Consider the following 17,374-nt stretch of genomic DNA (forward strand, 5'->3'; position numbering starts at 1 on the left):
GAAGTGGTGGTGTTAAGTACCTCAGGGGGTAAGTCACCTAGAACCTCCGCGTCCCGTCCAGGGACCAGACATGGAGTTTCCAGAGGTCTGGACGCGGGTGCCAAAGAGTGCCCCGTCTCTGAGAAAGGAGGTCCTTCCTCAGAGGGATGGGCCAGGGAGGGGCTGTCGCGAGGAGTGAGAGTTCTGGGAACCAGGTCCGGTTGGGCCAGTAAGGCGCAACTAACAAGACCTGCTCCTCGTCCTCCCTGACTTTGCACAGGGTCTGTGCAAGTAGGCTCACTGGGGGAAACGCATATTTGCGCAGGCCCCGGGGCCAGCTGTGAGCCAGTGCATCTGTCCCGAGTGTCCCCTCGGTCAGAGAGTAAAACAACTGGCAGTGGGAGGTTTCTGGTGAGGCAAACAGGTCTACCTGAGCCTCTCCGAATTCTCTCCAGATCAGCTGAACCACCTGGGGGTGGAGTCGCCACTCTCCTGGGAGCGCAGCTCGTGATAGCCTGTCGGCCACACGGTTGAGCACACCGGGGACATGAATGGCGCGAAGCGACCTCAGATGCTTCCGACTCCACAGGAGGAGATGGCGGGCGAGTTGCGACATGCGACGGGAGTGTAGACCACCTTGACGGTTGATGTACGCAACGGTCGCAGTGTTGTCCATACGGACCAGTACATGCTTGCCCCGAAGAAGGCCTTTGAGGTGGCTCAGAGCAAGGCGTACTGCCAGCAACTCGAGGCAATTGATGTGCCAATGCAGATGGGGTCCCGTCCAAACCCCTGAGACTGCATGCCAGTTGTACGTGGCACCCCAGCCGGTGGCAGAAGCATCTGTGAAAACCACAGCATGCCTGGACGCTTGTTCTTGAGCTCTTCATGCACCTCCGGAAAGAAAGAAACTGGGGTGGGGGGCTGAGAACCAGCCCTTGCCACCCCGAGATACCAATCATCCAACCTCGAGGGCTCGGGACACGGTGGAGGATTCCACATGAGCCCGATCCTGTTGGCGGCCCGGGGAAGCATAGCCATCATTTCCGGGTCTGAATCGGGCACAGTTGTCATTCCCGAGGGAGGCAGCTGCGCTGAATCGTCATCCCCAGAAGCGTCAGGCTCACCCTCCGATGCAGCGATTGACATCCGGTTGGGGAGCTCCGAAGGATACGGATGGTACACACCTCTGGGGTGGTCCACCGCGTTCCCCCGGCAGCTCTACTGGCTGCGGAGTGCAAGAGGGGTGAGGGTTCCTAGGGGGTTGGTTCCCCGAAGGAAACGCGCTCACCGTGATCCTCAAGTCACCAGCCCCGCCGCCCGAAGCAACCCTCTGAGGAGGATTGGAACGAGGCATCGGGACCAGGACTCCACCCCTTTGCAGGAAGTGGAGTCTCGACCGCTACTCCGCGATGGTCATCTTCCCACAATGGGTACATGACTCGTCCACAAACGCCGCCTCAGCGTGCCTTAAGCCCAAGCACGCGATACAGCGTTGGTGACCATCCCGAGGCGCCAGATAACGACCAAAATAAAAGGCAAAGAAAAAACAAAGGAGAAATCGGCCCCGCTGCTGCGCTGTCTGCCTGCACCGCAACCAAGAGACGTCTTGAAGAGCAGACTCGTTCACCACACTCGTGCTTTCAGTAGCTTTCTTCAGTGTTGCAGAAGTTTGGCTCCGAAGCGTAAAGCTGAAGATGCAACTGTAGTGAACAGCACATTCTAGGGCCCAGTTTATGGCCGGGTCCCTCTCTGTCCGTAACAGCGGACAAACGTTTGCTACATTTTGATTGGATCTTGGTGGCCTAACACAAACAAACTGTCCAACACCATCAGATAAAGATGGAAGGACAACATCCAGACCTCTCTTAGAGGGTAAGAAGAAGACCTCTTGTACCAAGCCTGGGAAGGACAAGACTTCTCATTGGTCCACAGGCAGTTACTGCCCTTCACCCATCTAGACATTATTTCCTTAAGTTGGCCAGAGACTGCCATAAAAATTCCTTGGGACCTTAGCAGAAATGGGTGAAACAAAGAGATATCACAAAGATCCATCCAAATCCATTCAAAACTATGTTTGAAAAACTTAAAACTGATGCAAACTACACATCCATTTCACACTTATTCACAGAAATAAGTATTCTCAGTGACAGCCATTTGTAGTGCAACATCTGATACAAATACAGCTGTTAATGTACAATTGAATGACAGTTCAATCTTTTTCCATCATGTTTAGTCTCTATTTGTTTAGAATATTGCCAAAGGTATTCTGGTGGTGGTTTGGAAAGTGAGAAATGCATTGGTAAACTTTAAATACACTGTAAAGACTTCCAACTTTGTGCTTCATGCAAATAAGTTCCACAGGGGAGAGAAGGGTGGGCCACACTGTGTGTGTCCCCTCTGATGCCAGCAGCCAATCACAGCACTCGAATGGGGAAGCGCCAAAATGCAATCTCCTCCTCATCGGAAAGGGATAAAGGTACCCTTTCTACCGACACTCCTTGTTCTGAGTCTCCCATCGGGTGAGACATAACAAATATTGTATTGAGTCCCGGCTTGCGAAGCTGAGACACAACAGATACACGGTTCTGGGTCTTAACTCTGTAAGGAGTGAGACATTAACAGATATACCGTTCTGAGCCTCTGGTCCATCCAGAAGAGACAACAACAGAGACGACCATGTTCTAAGCCTCCAGCTTTTGAGGAAAGAGACGTTGACCAACACTACGTTCAAAGTTTCCATCCAGCGAAACAGTGACGACATCCGCAACAAGGTTAAGCTCAGGAGAGCAAACCTTCACTTCAAGGTACCTTCGTGTGCGTGTTCCAGATTGTTAAGGACCTTCTGCACCTACACCAGGGCCTCATCTGCATGTTCCAGATTTTAGGACCCTTTGGTGCTCCAGGAGATCAGCATCCCACAGAGCTTCGTGTTCAAGACTGTTGAAACAGATTCTGGCTCCTGTCCCCACTGCACTGTCACCCAGCACAAACAGACGTCACCATCATCGGACTCGCCCAAGTGGAACGTAAATATCACTTAACCAAACCTCTTTCCAGAGACCTTGGCATTGTTGTATTTTATCAGTATATAATTTCCTAATTTCCATTAGATGTAATATAGCTGATGTTAGTTAATAACAAATAATCTCTCGTTTATTTGTTTGGTGCATAATAAGGTTCTCCACCTTATTATTTTCAGAGAAACAGTTTATCTTTCCCTAAGATAACATAACTCTTCCATAGCCACACTCAACTTAATCACTTGTATTCTATGTATCTTATGCACTTTATTCCTTTATCATTCATGGTATTCATTTAGTAGTTGTGTTAGTTATTCTTGTTTATCTTTTTGTTAATAAAATTTATTTTATTACACTTGTGTCTTCCTTGTGCTGATAATACAGAAAAGGCTCTACAAGTTAGCAATTTCACCAATCTTTCAGATAAATCAGCTAACCACTTTACATTAATTCTAAATGAATGAAAGCCCCTGTAGAGAGTGAAAGACCTTGACTGGTGCCCTGAACTAGGGAAAGGGGGGGGGAAAGTGGTTATCTGATGTACTCATAACCACACCTTAAGAGATGTGTGATCCAAAATCACAACGTCAGCGGTGACGTGAGTACCAATCCCTATTTTACTTTGCGTCCTTGGATGGACAAAGTAAAAATCACTACACAACGCACCTGCTGCTCATTATATACCCGCGCTGCGAGGCAAGCAGCTGATGCATATGATTGCATGCCAATGTGCATTGGCTCGTTTAGTTACACTCGAAGTAGATTGGCCTCTCTAGCGAGATTCCTATTCGTCGGTCTGTCCGACGTACGTCGAACGTGACCGACTGAATGGGAAATGAAGTTCTTTAGACTGGATAAAGGAGGTGAAAGTGATGAAGGTGGACTGAACAGAGAGAAGTGGAAGATCTCTGTCTGTCTGAGCCCAATCTACAGAGAGTAAAATGATTCTGAGTCAGTGTCACTATATATCAACTCTAGCTGTATTTAAACACTAAGTTCAGATCAAAGGAAGCTCTCAACCACAGGAAGGACTGGTAGTGTCTAAAGCTGTAGCTATATAATGAAGAGGAAGACTGACAGAAACAGAAAATGGCTGATAAGTGTGATCTGTGTCTGCTGGGACTGATCATTCTCTCTTCACTTCTACATTGTTTTATTGTTTTTATTAATTAATTAATATTACCCAGAGCTTTTTCTAATTACAATTTAACTACTTCACCTTAAAATAAATATATATAATATATTATTGGCCGACTAGCCTCTTCAGATAGTTAGCACAGTATGCAAGTAATTACTCACTTAAAACTTGCATATGAAATAATTAACTAGATTTCATTTACATCCATTTTATTTATTGTATTTTCCATTGCTGCTGACACAGTAAGCACTTTCACACTTAGCAGAGACAGACTGACTTTAAATAGCAACACAAAGGAGGATTTATAGAGTGTAAACTCAATACTAACTTACACACTCTTCTTAAATCTCTGTCATGTCAGCTCATAATTCATTGACATTGGTAGAGCGCTAATGTGTTTTATTGTATGTTTTAACAAAGGCTACACTAGTGTTTTATTCAGTTATGTTTCTTTATTCTTCTGAAAACAGGCCATTGCTTCTGTATTCATTTTAATTGACACTTTCCAAAGATTCGTCAACCCTGTTACCAAATTTACTGTAAGAAGAATAATCTATATAACTATGAATAACTGTATCGTTAATATATATATATATATATATATAAATATAAATATATATATATATATATATATATATATATATATATATATATATATAGTTATAGTTGACGGTTGACGAATTTGATCAACACTACAGTTTGTTTAAAAACAGAGACAATGGATTGAGATTATTTTCTTGTCCTCCCATCATGCTGTAGAAAGAGCCCAGATGATGTCACTTCCTGGGCGTCACAGTTTTAAGATGAGGAAAATTCATAACAGGGTTGAGGGTCGAAATTCACTTGAGTTTGTTTTCAGTGTCCCACATTCACATGTGTGGAAGTCTGTGAAAGAAAAAGTGTGACCAACCCTTAAGAACTAAATAGTTTCTGCAAAATTAATATCAATCTAAAAGTTGGTGTCAATATGTCAATAATTGTGTCATTCATCAAAATATTGAATAGTTCTCACTGATTTGTCTATAATGTTTTAAATATAACTGTTTCAGGGACATAGTAAATATATAAAAAGGAATCAAAGTGATCAAATTGTATCATAGCAGTCTGTTACTTCAGTACATGAAGGTTCACTTTTATGTTCTTTCACTTCATAATCCTCATTTTGAATTACTTTAATATACTGAACATTAACTATTTTTGCAATTTCAGAGCTGATGGAAGTGAAGGAGGAGGAACATTATGACAAACCTGGAGAAAAACCTTTGAGTCCCTCAAAGACTAAAAAGACATTTCTAAAGAAAAGAAGAGCCAAGAAATCTCCAACCTGCACTCAGTGTGGAAAGAGTTTCTCAACCAAACAATATCTTGATGTTCACATGAGAGTTCACACTGGAGAGAAGCCGTTCACATGTGATCAGTGTGGGAAAAGTTTCTCACAAAAAGGAAATCTTAAAGAACACATGAAAGTTCACACAGGAGAGAAGCCGTTCACATGTGATCAATGTGGGAAGAGATTCACACAAAAAGTACATCTTAAGGATCACAAGAGAGTTCACACAGGAGAGAAGCCACACACATGTGATCAGTGTGGGAAGAGTTTCACAACAAAACAAAGTCTTGAGATTCACAGTGCAGTTCATACCGGAGAGAAGCAGTTCGAATGTCATGAATGCGGCAAAACGTTTCTCTGGGCATCAAACCTGAAGAGACACCTGACAGTTCATGCAAAGGAGAAGCCACATTTGTGTTCTGTGTGTGGAAAGAGTTTTTCACTGCTGTATAGTTTACAAAAACATGAGAAAATGCATACTGGTGTGAGAGAGTACATGTGCTTTGAGTGTGAGAAGACTTTTACTACAGCAAACCATTTAAAAGTGCACCAGAGAATTCACACTGGAGAAAAACCTTACAAGTGTTCACACTGTGACAAGAGATTCAGTGTGTCATCAAATCTGAAAACACATGAGAGGATCCACACTGGAGAAAAATCTTACAAATGTTCACAGTGTAACAAGAGATTCAGTCTGTCATCATCTCTGAAACGGCATGAGAAGATCCACAGCAGAGGGAAGCAGCACACACACATGTGATCAGTCTGGAAAGAGTTTCTCTTTTAAAAGTCACCTGAAGATACACATGAATATCCATGCAGTGGAGAAACCATATCACCACAGTCTGAAATCACAATCAGTAGTTCAACAAAGTAGTTTCCTTACAGCCACAATAAGCGGCAGGACTGTTTGGTGGTTGCTTGAAAAATCTGAATTTTCTCCTGAAACTACAACAGAACGATCAAATCGCTGTTTAAACAGACTGTATGGATTCTTCCCATAAGGTCAGTGTGACAAACTAGTGACTTACACTTAGTGAACAAACTTCCATGTTTCTATCATTGTCATTTACAACATAACAATAAAACAACCTTCAACTGACTATTAACTTGTTGTTGCTCCTCTTCATTTGTTCCATGATAAATCTCCCACCAAATCCCATCATCATTCCTTCGATCTTCTGTAGTAGTTCTTGTACCTGAATGTCTGATTTACTCTTGATATTGCAACAGTAAAATTGTCCTTCACATTCAGTCAACAGCACGATCTTTCAGTTTAAGATGTTCATCAATGCCTGTTCCAGATCCTCCAGTTCATCTCCATGCATGAACAGAATCATGATGCACTTCTGAACTTCAGTAGTAAAGGCAAGCAAAAAAACAGGCCATCATAGTAAGAATTATGGAGGCCACTGTGCTCTTAGGAACCTTAAGTGCAGCAGAATTTTTTTTGTAACCTTGGCCAGATCTGTGCCTTGCCACAATTCTGTCTCTGAGCTCTTCAGGCAGTTCCTTTGACCTCATGATTCTCATTTGCTCTGACATGCACTGTGAGCTATAAGGTCTTATATAGACAGGTGTGTGGCTTTCCTAATCAAGTCCCATCAGTATAATCAAACACAGCTGGACTCAAATGAAGGTGTGGAACCATCTCAAGGATGATCAGAAGAAATGGACAGCACCTGAGTTAAATATAGGAGTGTCACAGCAAAGGGTCTGAATACTTTGGACCATGTGATATTTCAGTTTTTCTTTTTTAATAAATCTGCAAAAATGTCAACAATTCTGTGTTTTTTCTGTCAATATGGGGTGCTGTGTGTACATTAATGAGGGGGAAAAAATGAACTTAAATGATTTTAGCAAATGTCTGCAATATAAAAAAGAGTGAAAAATTTAAGAGGGTCTGAATACTTTCCGTACCCACTGTAAAAAATAGTTACAAGTCTTTACTTATTAGACAAGGTCCCTGCTATGCTAAACCTGTGAAATGTGTGTATTTGGTACCAAAGGGTTTGTATGGCTTTCTTAAAACTTCAGGTCCCCACTACGTACATTACACTGGAAACTGTAAGACTTTCTCAAGTCAAAACCAAATATAATAAATTAATAGACAGACAGACGGACGGGCGTACAGAAAGAAAGACAAAGGAAAAGAAAGACTGATAGACAGAATGGCATACAGAAGAGGTGTCATGATTCCATGATTTCCATGATTACTATTTTAACTGTTGATTAACTGGCAAAATACCCAAAGTGGTGCATTCCATGCATGAGAATCCATGAAACGCATTAAACCGCTTCCTAAAGCCCCATTCACACCGTCAGCGTCACACAGCGACAAAGCGACAGGATCCCATTCATTTCAATGGAGCGCTGACGACTTCCTGACATAATAGGAGCTGACATAATAGGAGTGAAGGCACTGGAGCTCACGTCACCGTCTCAGTTGGGTCAATTTTAGTGATAGTTGACACAGTGAACCCCTCCCCCTCCCCCTCCTCAACGCCTCAACTCTACCTTCGCGGGCATTTTGAATCACCTCAGCAGTCAAGAGCCATCGTTTTTCAGCAAGGACAGCTGTTATTCTGAGAAAAAAGGTATGTTTGTGTGGTTTTTTATCTATACAACTATAAAACAACAGAATATGCAAAATAAGGCGGTTCACTTGACATTAACAGTTTTAAAAAGTAACTCTTTGCTCCGTAAGCTTTGTATGCTAGTCTGTTATGTTACAGCTTTATCATGCTTTTTGAATAAATCGAACGTCTCCTTTGGTAAACATTTCCACTGAAATATATTACTTACAGTATATGAAATATTTAGTTGGCTTAAGATAAATATAGAAATACATGACTCGAGTGTTGCGTCGTAAAGCAAACATTTAACGTTAAGTTTTAACGTTAAATGCGACACGTTTGTTTTATGATACGACACTCGATGGCCTCATGTGTCCATAAACTATTGACCTTTGTTCTGTAGTGAACAACAGATGTGATGGCACCAGAGCTTCTCAACAGACATTCTTTTGTCCTACTTTGATTAATCAAAAGAATGTGATAGGACCCTCAACGACAAGTAAACGACTATTGTAATCAGGACTGCCAAAGGTGGAAGACAGGAAAGATGACATCAATGGCCCATTGATTATAAGCTAATCTCATCACAAGTTGTCTTTGTTCACCTCAGGCTTCCATGCCTGAGTTGAAGGTGTGAATGACCATGGACTCCTAGGGCTGCCAAACCAGTTCTGGCTAGAGCACAGCAAGAACAAAGAAATGCTCAGAAAGAAAGACATTTTCTAAACATATTGGCTTGAAATCACCAAAAATGAACAGGAATACTATAAGGAACATGTCCTATATGTCCTTGTACTCATCCAGGAAACTGTGCACACACAGTAGAAACCTCGCCTGGAATAAAAGCCAATGCAACTACACCCACTCAGACAGACTACGAGTTCAGAACACTGCCACAAGGACTTTGAGAAAGGTTTTAAAAAGAAATAAAGCATTTCCAAGGTCCTAAAGACATTGTCTTATTTAACTGTGTATTTTGGAACAATACAACAAGTTTCACAGGAGGAAAGGTGGGCGTGTTAAGGGACAGACACCTGGAATGCTGTGACCCAGTCACATCACCACATCAGGAAAGGTGGGGATTAGTAATAAAAGTTTTCCCAAGTCAACAGACCCTCGTTCTGAGTTTCTGACCTGACGAGAGAAGGACAACAGCACGACCAAGGTGAGACTCTTGCGAGTAAACCTTTCACCGCACGGATCAAGCAGCCAAAGTGCTTCTGCAGAGGACTTTGACTCCTACAGTTGTGTGGATTACACAAAGACCTCCAGCACTCAGTGCAGCTCTGCAGCTGTTGGAAAGCAATCCAGTCTCCCACTGCACATGGAAGGATACCAGTGGACAACGTTTCCTATTCCCGGACTGATCACCCGACCAAGTGAAACATAAATATAAGCTAACCAAACCTTTTCAAAAAGCCTTGGCATTAGGTTGTTGCTAAATGAGATTGCTATTTGTGTAGAGACTGTTTATCTAGGGTCAGCGTACACAGATAGATACATTAGACACGTTATCTGTTATTCAGAGTAAATGCTTATTTACTTATTTTCAATACAAGCATCCAGAAAGACCACAATTGACTCCCTCATTGACTGCTAATTTCCTATTCATTGCTTCGTCCAATCCGTTGCTCATCTACTTGGCATTCAGTTTTGTTAACATCCATTTGTGTTGTAGTTTGTAGTTTCTGTTTGATTATTGATTCAATTTTCTTAGTAGTTTACTCATTTTTCCTTAGTAGTTTAGTCATTTTCCTTCGTAGTATTTAGTGAGTCTGATATTTTACTCTTGTATATCTTTTTGTTAATAAATTCATTTTATTGCAAACTGTCATTCTTGTGTTGATAATCAGAGGCTCTACAAGCTCGCCCGAATCTCACTAAGGCCCAATCCCAATTCCACCCCTTCCCCTTTCCCCTTCCCCTTTCCCCTTCCCCTTCCCCTTTCCCCTTCCCCTTCCCCTTTCCCCTTCCCCTTCCCCTTTCCCCTTTCCCCTTCCCCTTCCCCTTTCCCCTTCCACTTCCCCTTCCCCTTTCCCTTTCCCCTTCCCCTTCCCCTTTCCCCTTCCCCTTTGTTTCGCGCGTTCACGTGAAGGGGTAGGGGTGTCCCAATTCTCATTTGGTTGGAGGGGAAGGGGAAGGGGAAGGGGGAAGGGGTAGGGGGAAGGGGTAGGGGGATGGGCCAGGTAGCCCTTCAAATGAAGATTTTTCGGGACCACACTTCAGATGAAGGGGTATGATAAATTTCCAACATGGCCGACCAAGCGAGCAGAGAGACCCATAAATGTAAGTATTTTTTTATGGTAAACAGTATTTTAGTAATAAATAATCACTTGTTTTATGTTGCCTTTAATCTTGTGTTCATGTATACGGTTATGTTCTCCCAAAACAGATTTGTTAAAATCGCTATCAAAACAGTTCACTAATGTTTTTTACTTTATGATAGTTCCACAACATATTTTTTTATATTTTATTGAAACCCGCGTTGATTTGACAACATAAATTCAAATCCGGTGGCAGCTAACATGTCTTTTTGCCGCATGCCTGATTGTTTTGTTGTGGTTGCGTCCATAAAGACGTGTACGTTACATGATATAAACAAAAAGTGCATTCAGTTTGCGTGCTTATTCATCAGTATTGTATGTTCTGTATCAACCAGGGACTCCTGAGGAAACACACAGGTTCGTCTCCTTTGTCTTATGCGAACTGAAGACAAATGCAAAAAAAAATAGCTGTCGCCCAAGCAACAGAGATCACTACAGCTATCGATGGCATCTTAAAAGGCCAATTTACACCGCACCAACAAACAATTTTTTTAGCGCTACCCTTTTTATTAACGAGACCCATAAGCATATACAACTATGTAGCTAAACAAGCCAAAATGAATTATTAAAAACGAAACTGAAGTTAAACCTACATTGCTCTCATAGTGGTTAACGTTACCTCTCTCTTTTGGTGAAGTGGAGCAGCTGCTCTTGCTGCTCTTTTAACAGTATTTTATTTTTTATAATGAACAAGCTGCAATGTCACGTTTCCACTGCTTTGTTGTGTGTGCGCGGGCGCGATCAAACAGCTGTCTTTGCAGGGGACTTGCCTCATCGTCATGGCAACGGTTCGTGGCCAGGTCAGATTACGTCAGAGTTTGTTGCCGTCTGTTGGAAAACTGTTCACACCGCGCAAACATTCCACGACCCGACAAATGCCGATTAAACATGTTCAGTCGGGTGAAAACCGACTCCGACCAACGCCAACAGGGGTATCACACCGATCCAACAAACTCCAACAGACGAGTGTTGTCGGTGCGGTGTGAACTGGCCTTTAGAAGTGTGTGATAAACATTGGCGCATCTATCACGTAGGAGCTAGCGACGACTTATGATGACGTGTAACGATCTAGTAGTGGTGTCCCATTTCTTAGGGGAATATTTTCAGCCCTACCCCTTGACACTCTGTTTCAAGGGGCAAGGGGAAGGGGTAGGAGTAGGGGTAAGGGCAAGGGGAAGGGGTATAAAATAGAATTGGGATTGGGCCTAAATCCTTCAGATTGGTCAGATGATAAACTTCCTCCAATTTATAAAATATTAATTCAGTTAACAATCTTTCATGATTGTTCTTTATTGTCAAGGTAAGATTCCTGATTGGTGCCCTGAAATATTGGAAGGAATCATCTGACTCAATACTGATATTAATACAAAATATTAATATTAATATTTAAGACCAAAAATCACTACATTTGTGGTTCCCTCCTGTGATACTAATCCAAAATCACTACAGTTCAAAATTAGTAACTTAAGTACATCATGAGTCTATCTTCCAAACCGTGTTTTTGTCCTGTCTTAAAACACTAGGGTAAGTACAATAAGTGTTTATATTCTGACTAATGTTACTTTACACCTGTTGGACTGGGAAGTAGCCTATATACTTACATGTCCACAAATAGAGAGAAGTAACGTTTGCAGTTGTGACTTGTTTAATGTCTTAAGACGCTGAGACCTGATATTATATAAGCATATGAGTGAGTTAATGTACGACATCTGCAATTTTAGAGGGTGCACTTAAGTTCAGTGCAAATCTAAAACCATAGTCATATACAGGTGCTGGTCATATAATTAGAATATCGTGTAAAAGTTCATTTTTTTATTGTAAATAATTAAAACATTTTTTTTATTTTTTTTTTATTTTGATCGTTAGAGCGTACAGCTCATGAAAGTCCAAAATCCAGTATCTCAAAATTGTAGAATATTTCCTAAGATTAATCAGAAAATGGATTTTCAAAACAGAAAAGTTCAAGTTCTTTAAAGTATGTTCATTTGTGCACTCAATACTTGGTCAGCAGCACATATTTCAGCAAATGACTTGCTCCTAGCTCAAATTACAACATCAGTGAAGTGTGGCATGGAAGTGATCAGCCTGTGGCACTGCTGAGGCACTATTGAGCCTTCAGATCATCTGTATATTGTTGGACCAACTGTTTCTCATCTTTCTCTTGAAAATATCCCATAGATTCAGGGGTCAGGCATATTGGCTGGCCAATAAAACACAGTAATATCATGGTCAGCAAACCACTTGGAAGTGGTTTTTGCACTGTGGGCAGGTGCTAAAGTCCTGCTGGAAAAGGAAATCAGCATCTCCATAAAGCTTGTCAGCAGATGGAAGCATAAAGTGCTCCAAAATCTCCTGGAAGATGTTACCTAAAGGCAATGACTTTGCACTTGATAAAACACAATGGACCAACACCAGCAGATGTCAGCAGTCTTCCCCATTTGTGTTGTTTCAAAGAACAAGAGATACCTGGAATTTATACTGTAGGGATGGTCATTTAATGAAACTCAAATGTAAATATTCTAATATTTTGAGATACTGGATTTTGGACTTTCATTAGCTGTATGCTCTAATCAACAAATTTAAAAATGTATAATGTATACCTGTATATTTCTGCACCAAAACCAGCAGCATTTGCTGATCATAGTCAACAACAGTGGTGCTACTGCTGTGAGCCAGAAGCAGGGAACATGTCGGTCTGTGCATCAGGGGCCATATTCACAAAACATCTTAAGGCTAAAAGTAGCTCCTAACTTGCTGATTTAGGAGAAACTCTTAAAAATAATGGGCGTGTCAGTCCTTATTTTAGAAGTCCTAAATTTTTGCTCTAAGAGTATTTCACAAAGCATTTTAGCGCTAAAACTAGCTCCTAAGTCTGTGAAAAGTTAGGAGTTGTCAAGAGGACTCCTAAGTCACTAAAACCAAATCACAAACACCCAAAGACACTGTACACCATTGAGGCAATAGCGATAAAGCCTTGGGTGCTAAACCTTTTCTTCATAAATGCAATACATTTTGATTTATTGATTTAAATTTATGATGAGACGCCAAAAATCTTTAACAAATAAATATTGTCTGATTACCTGTGGCAGTCGTTTTCATGAGTTCATATTTACAAATAATTGAATAGAGTAAAAAAATAAATAAAAATAAATTTATTTGGTGAGCTGTCCAAGGGGATCAAGGGCTCCGAGCTTGGAATTTAGCCCAAACCCAAAGTTCTCCCCGTATCCCCAGCCGAGAGGGAGGGACGGGTTGGCAGAGCGATGCAGAAAACTGTCGAAGTAACTATAGGCGAGTCGGCACTCATCTGTGTATATATTCCTCCTCTCGAGATGATTAGAAAGACCGTTTGAATGTGTTTCTCCCAAACATAATTTGTCGCTTGAATTCTGCATTCTCTTGAGATGCAGACATCCAAGAGGTGGACAATTGACTGTATATACTAGTTTAATTAGTGACACTTAGCCTACATTTTAAAACCTTTATTTGAATATGGCAAAATTTTTATTAAAAAATATTTGTTTGAATAGGGCAACATTTGTATTTTAAAACCTTTATTTTAATATGGAAACATGACACGTCATTCTACAATATTTCTATGATTAAATCGCTGACTCCTCCCCCATCAGCCAATCACTGTGTGTATACTCCATAGCAACGAGGTCAACCCCGCCCTTACTCTTAGCTTAAGACTTAAGTCTTTTCCTTAGTTTGTCTCAGCAGTTTTGTGAATAGGTTTTAAGAGAAAACTCTTAGCTAAGAACTTTTAATGCTATTTAGGAAAACTCTTAGTGGTAAGATACAATGATTTGTGAATACAGCCCCAGGTTTTTGTTCAGTTAAAAAGTTTCACCAAACCTGCCTTCACATGAAAAGAGTCCCAAAACAGTGGGTATGTCCCAGCTGCCAAAAAGTAATCAATGCCCAAAAAAGGGCATTTCCTGGTTGAGTACATCTGTAGCCAGTCACATCAGTTCAATTTACTACATCCCATCACTGGAAGGGCACCACAGATTCAGACACATTTGTAAGTGTGCAACATATGCTCACAATCTTGTCAATGTAGGTAACATCATTTTCTCTGTCTATGTCTGTGAAACTTATGGGGACAGTGCTTTGCAAGAGTGTGTACTTTTGACGGAGAACTCCTATTACTCTTTCTATATGTATCATAAGAGAGGATAGACATCTGGTGTTCTCCAAGTCAACAGGATCTAACTGCTTCTTTCCACAAGTAAATGCTGGAATCTTTCATTCAGCTTGGCATCTCTGAATGGACTCTTTAACCAGGAAACCTCTGTTCGCTAAAACTACGTCCCCTGGGAGCAAATGAGATAAAAAGTTACTTTGTTCTGTAATGAACTTATCACTTGTGCAACCTCCCCATCCAGTGGAAATGAAACAAATGGAACATTAAGGACAAATTGCAATTAAATATTTCATTGTGTGGTGTGATTTGTATGATGAGTAACACTGAGCACTGGCTAGCAATCTACTGGGTTTCTCTAGAAATATTTCAAAACAATCTGTAATGCAAACTGTCTTTTCAAAGCTACTGTTTCGAAATGCATATGGAAGAGATTTTCTTAAGTATTCTCTGTCAGGCCACAACACTAGACTTGGCACCAGTCTACAATGCATCACACTAATACAGTGTTTGAAGAGCTTTGAAACAGTGGTTGAGTCAATGCCAAAATAAAAAGCCAAAAATACAGAGGACAAGTTCATTCTAAGCTTCATTAAAGTTAACATTTACTGCTGAAAACATGTTAAACAAGATTTAAGTTTGACAAAATGAGCCACAATATGAAAAATTGTCATGAGGATTGAATATGTTGATAAACCAGTGAGAGTATTAACCCTTTTATCATCATTATGCAAGCTCATTTCATTCAGTGTAGTCCTATTCATTTCTTCCTTCAACAACATATTTTCAGTCCTCAGAGCTTGGCATTCTTGCTCAAGAGATTGGACGTGTTTACCACAGGTTTCAGTGCTGCATGGTGGAGTTGCTGGATCATCCTCATGGAGAACAGGCTGGACATCATTTCCAGGTTCTTCATGGGTAGATTCCTTCAAAGGCTCTGTGGTGGGAGTTTGGTCTGCAGGAGGATCCTTGTTGCTGTCTTGGGGAGAATCGGTTGATGCTCTGGTGAAAACACAACTGATGACAGTTTGTCATTTTTTTTGTCAATCACTCTCTGTTTTCTGCAGTATATACTAGCTTTCATTAGTAAGTAAATTTTATTTGTATAGCACATTTACATCATAATATATATTATCGATAGTTTACTAGATAAATATTGACAATGACAGTGACAATCACATGCATAGTCAGTTGCTGCCAAATGCAAGTTGGTGGAGGTGAGAGGTGTGTGATGATTTCAAACCAGTCACAGATGTTATGGTTTTTAGCTCATTGGGTGTTATTAAAAATACAATGAATTGTGCAAAAACTTTTTGGTTTATAATTTTAAAGTCCATGGAAGTGGGGTTGAACAGGTTAAGAAACTTTGATATATTCACCGGGGAGGGATGGCTTTCGCAGATAGCTTTGTCTGCTCTATCTTCTGTAGCTTTGCTTTCTGTCGTCTGTTGAAAACCTCCAGTCTCATTTTTCTTTTCCTCTTCTCTGGAAATGGAACGTAGTTGAAAATAGATGGAACAAAGTCCGGACTCAAGGGATTATCACTCTTTCTCCCTACAAAATAAATAGAAACATTTCAGTATCGAACTGGGTTTTGTTTACTACATTAACACTTGCTAGCTTACATGACATTGTTAGCCCCAAGAATTGCATGCTATAATTCAACTAACGTTAGCTAGTATTAAACTGATCAGAAACCACAATTATAGCCTATTAAATAATGAAGATACTTATGTTCGGTAACTTACCTGATATGAAGTGATCGCTGCACAAGCGGAATCCAATGGCTGGGGGGTCCCATATTTATATCACATTTAGCCTACCTCAGAAAAGCCGTTCAATGGCCAAAAACTCATTATTCAGCTACAAAAATGAACTTCAAGAGGAGCATTTTGCTAAATATATGCACTATAGGCTATTGCATATTCATTGTATTTGTACTTAACATGTGCTTCGATATTAAATGTATAAATCTGTTTCATGACAGCCACCATTTAAATGTTTAGGCCTAAATAATAAAAAAAAAAGAGAAAAATAATTGTCATTAAAAATTTATATAAACTTCCTTATGTGTAATTTAGCCTATATGAAAGTAGCTTGCAAATCAGTTTTAACCAATTATTATAATGATGTACCAGCTGTGGTTCCTTGTATAATTTACAGCATTAGTTGATTTTTTTTTTCTTTGAAGAAATTTGCCAATATTGAATCGAAGGTAATCAAATCAAAATCAAAATTTTCAAAATCAAGCAAGCTTCTGAATCAAAATTGCATTCAATTGTGAAATTTGTGTCAATTCTCAGCCATACTGTCAATAATTTATTATTATTATTATTTATTTATTTATTTTTTTACTTGAAGGAAATGTTGGTTTTCCCATTTATGTTGTTGTCAGAGTGCACCAGAATGCTTCATTTACATGTCAAAATCACAAAAATCTTCTCCTGGGGGAGGATGCCCCCAGACCACCCTACACATCACCTTTTACACCTCTTTTTACTTTGCAGATGTTTATAAACTTGTGAATTTCTAAAATATTTCTACAATTTCTAAAACTGATACTGCGCTTTTGTAGGCTACTCTATAGAAATGTTTTGATACCAACAAATACTGACAACAGAACAGAACGGATAAATCAGAGAAGGATGTCTATGAAGTAAATGTGTCGAATTATTAGAATGTTAAACAAATTAAATATTTACACCTATGTAGCGAGTGGTATGGTCAGAAAGAGAAACAAAGTCACTACCCTTTTAAACAGGGAATATATTAGTACTTGTAAATTAATCCAAAACAGAAGTCACACAGCAACGTAGTTTTAAGAAGAGAAGGGCCTAGACGTAAATACTAAAAACTT

At 40.3% G+C, this 17,374-nt stretch overlaps 1 pseudogene; it reads left to right on the plus strand.

Annotated features, from left to right (window-relative positions):
- LOC137005151 (uncharacterized) overlaps nt 1-17,374 on the plus strand; it is a 1,346,463-nt pseudogene that overhangs the window by 1,215,813 nt on the left and 113,276 nt on the right.

Source organism: Chanodichthys erythropterus, chromosome 3 (genome assembly GCF_024489055.1).
Source record: "Chanodichthys erythropterus isolate Z2021 chromosome 3, ASM2448905v1, whole genome shotgun sequence".
Lineage (NCBI taxonomy): Eukaryota > Metazoa > Chordata > Actinopteri > Cypriniformes > Xenocyprididae > Chanodichthys > Chanodichthys erythropterus.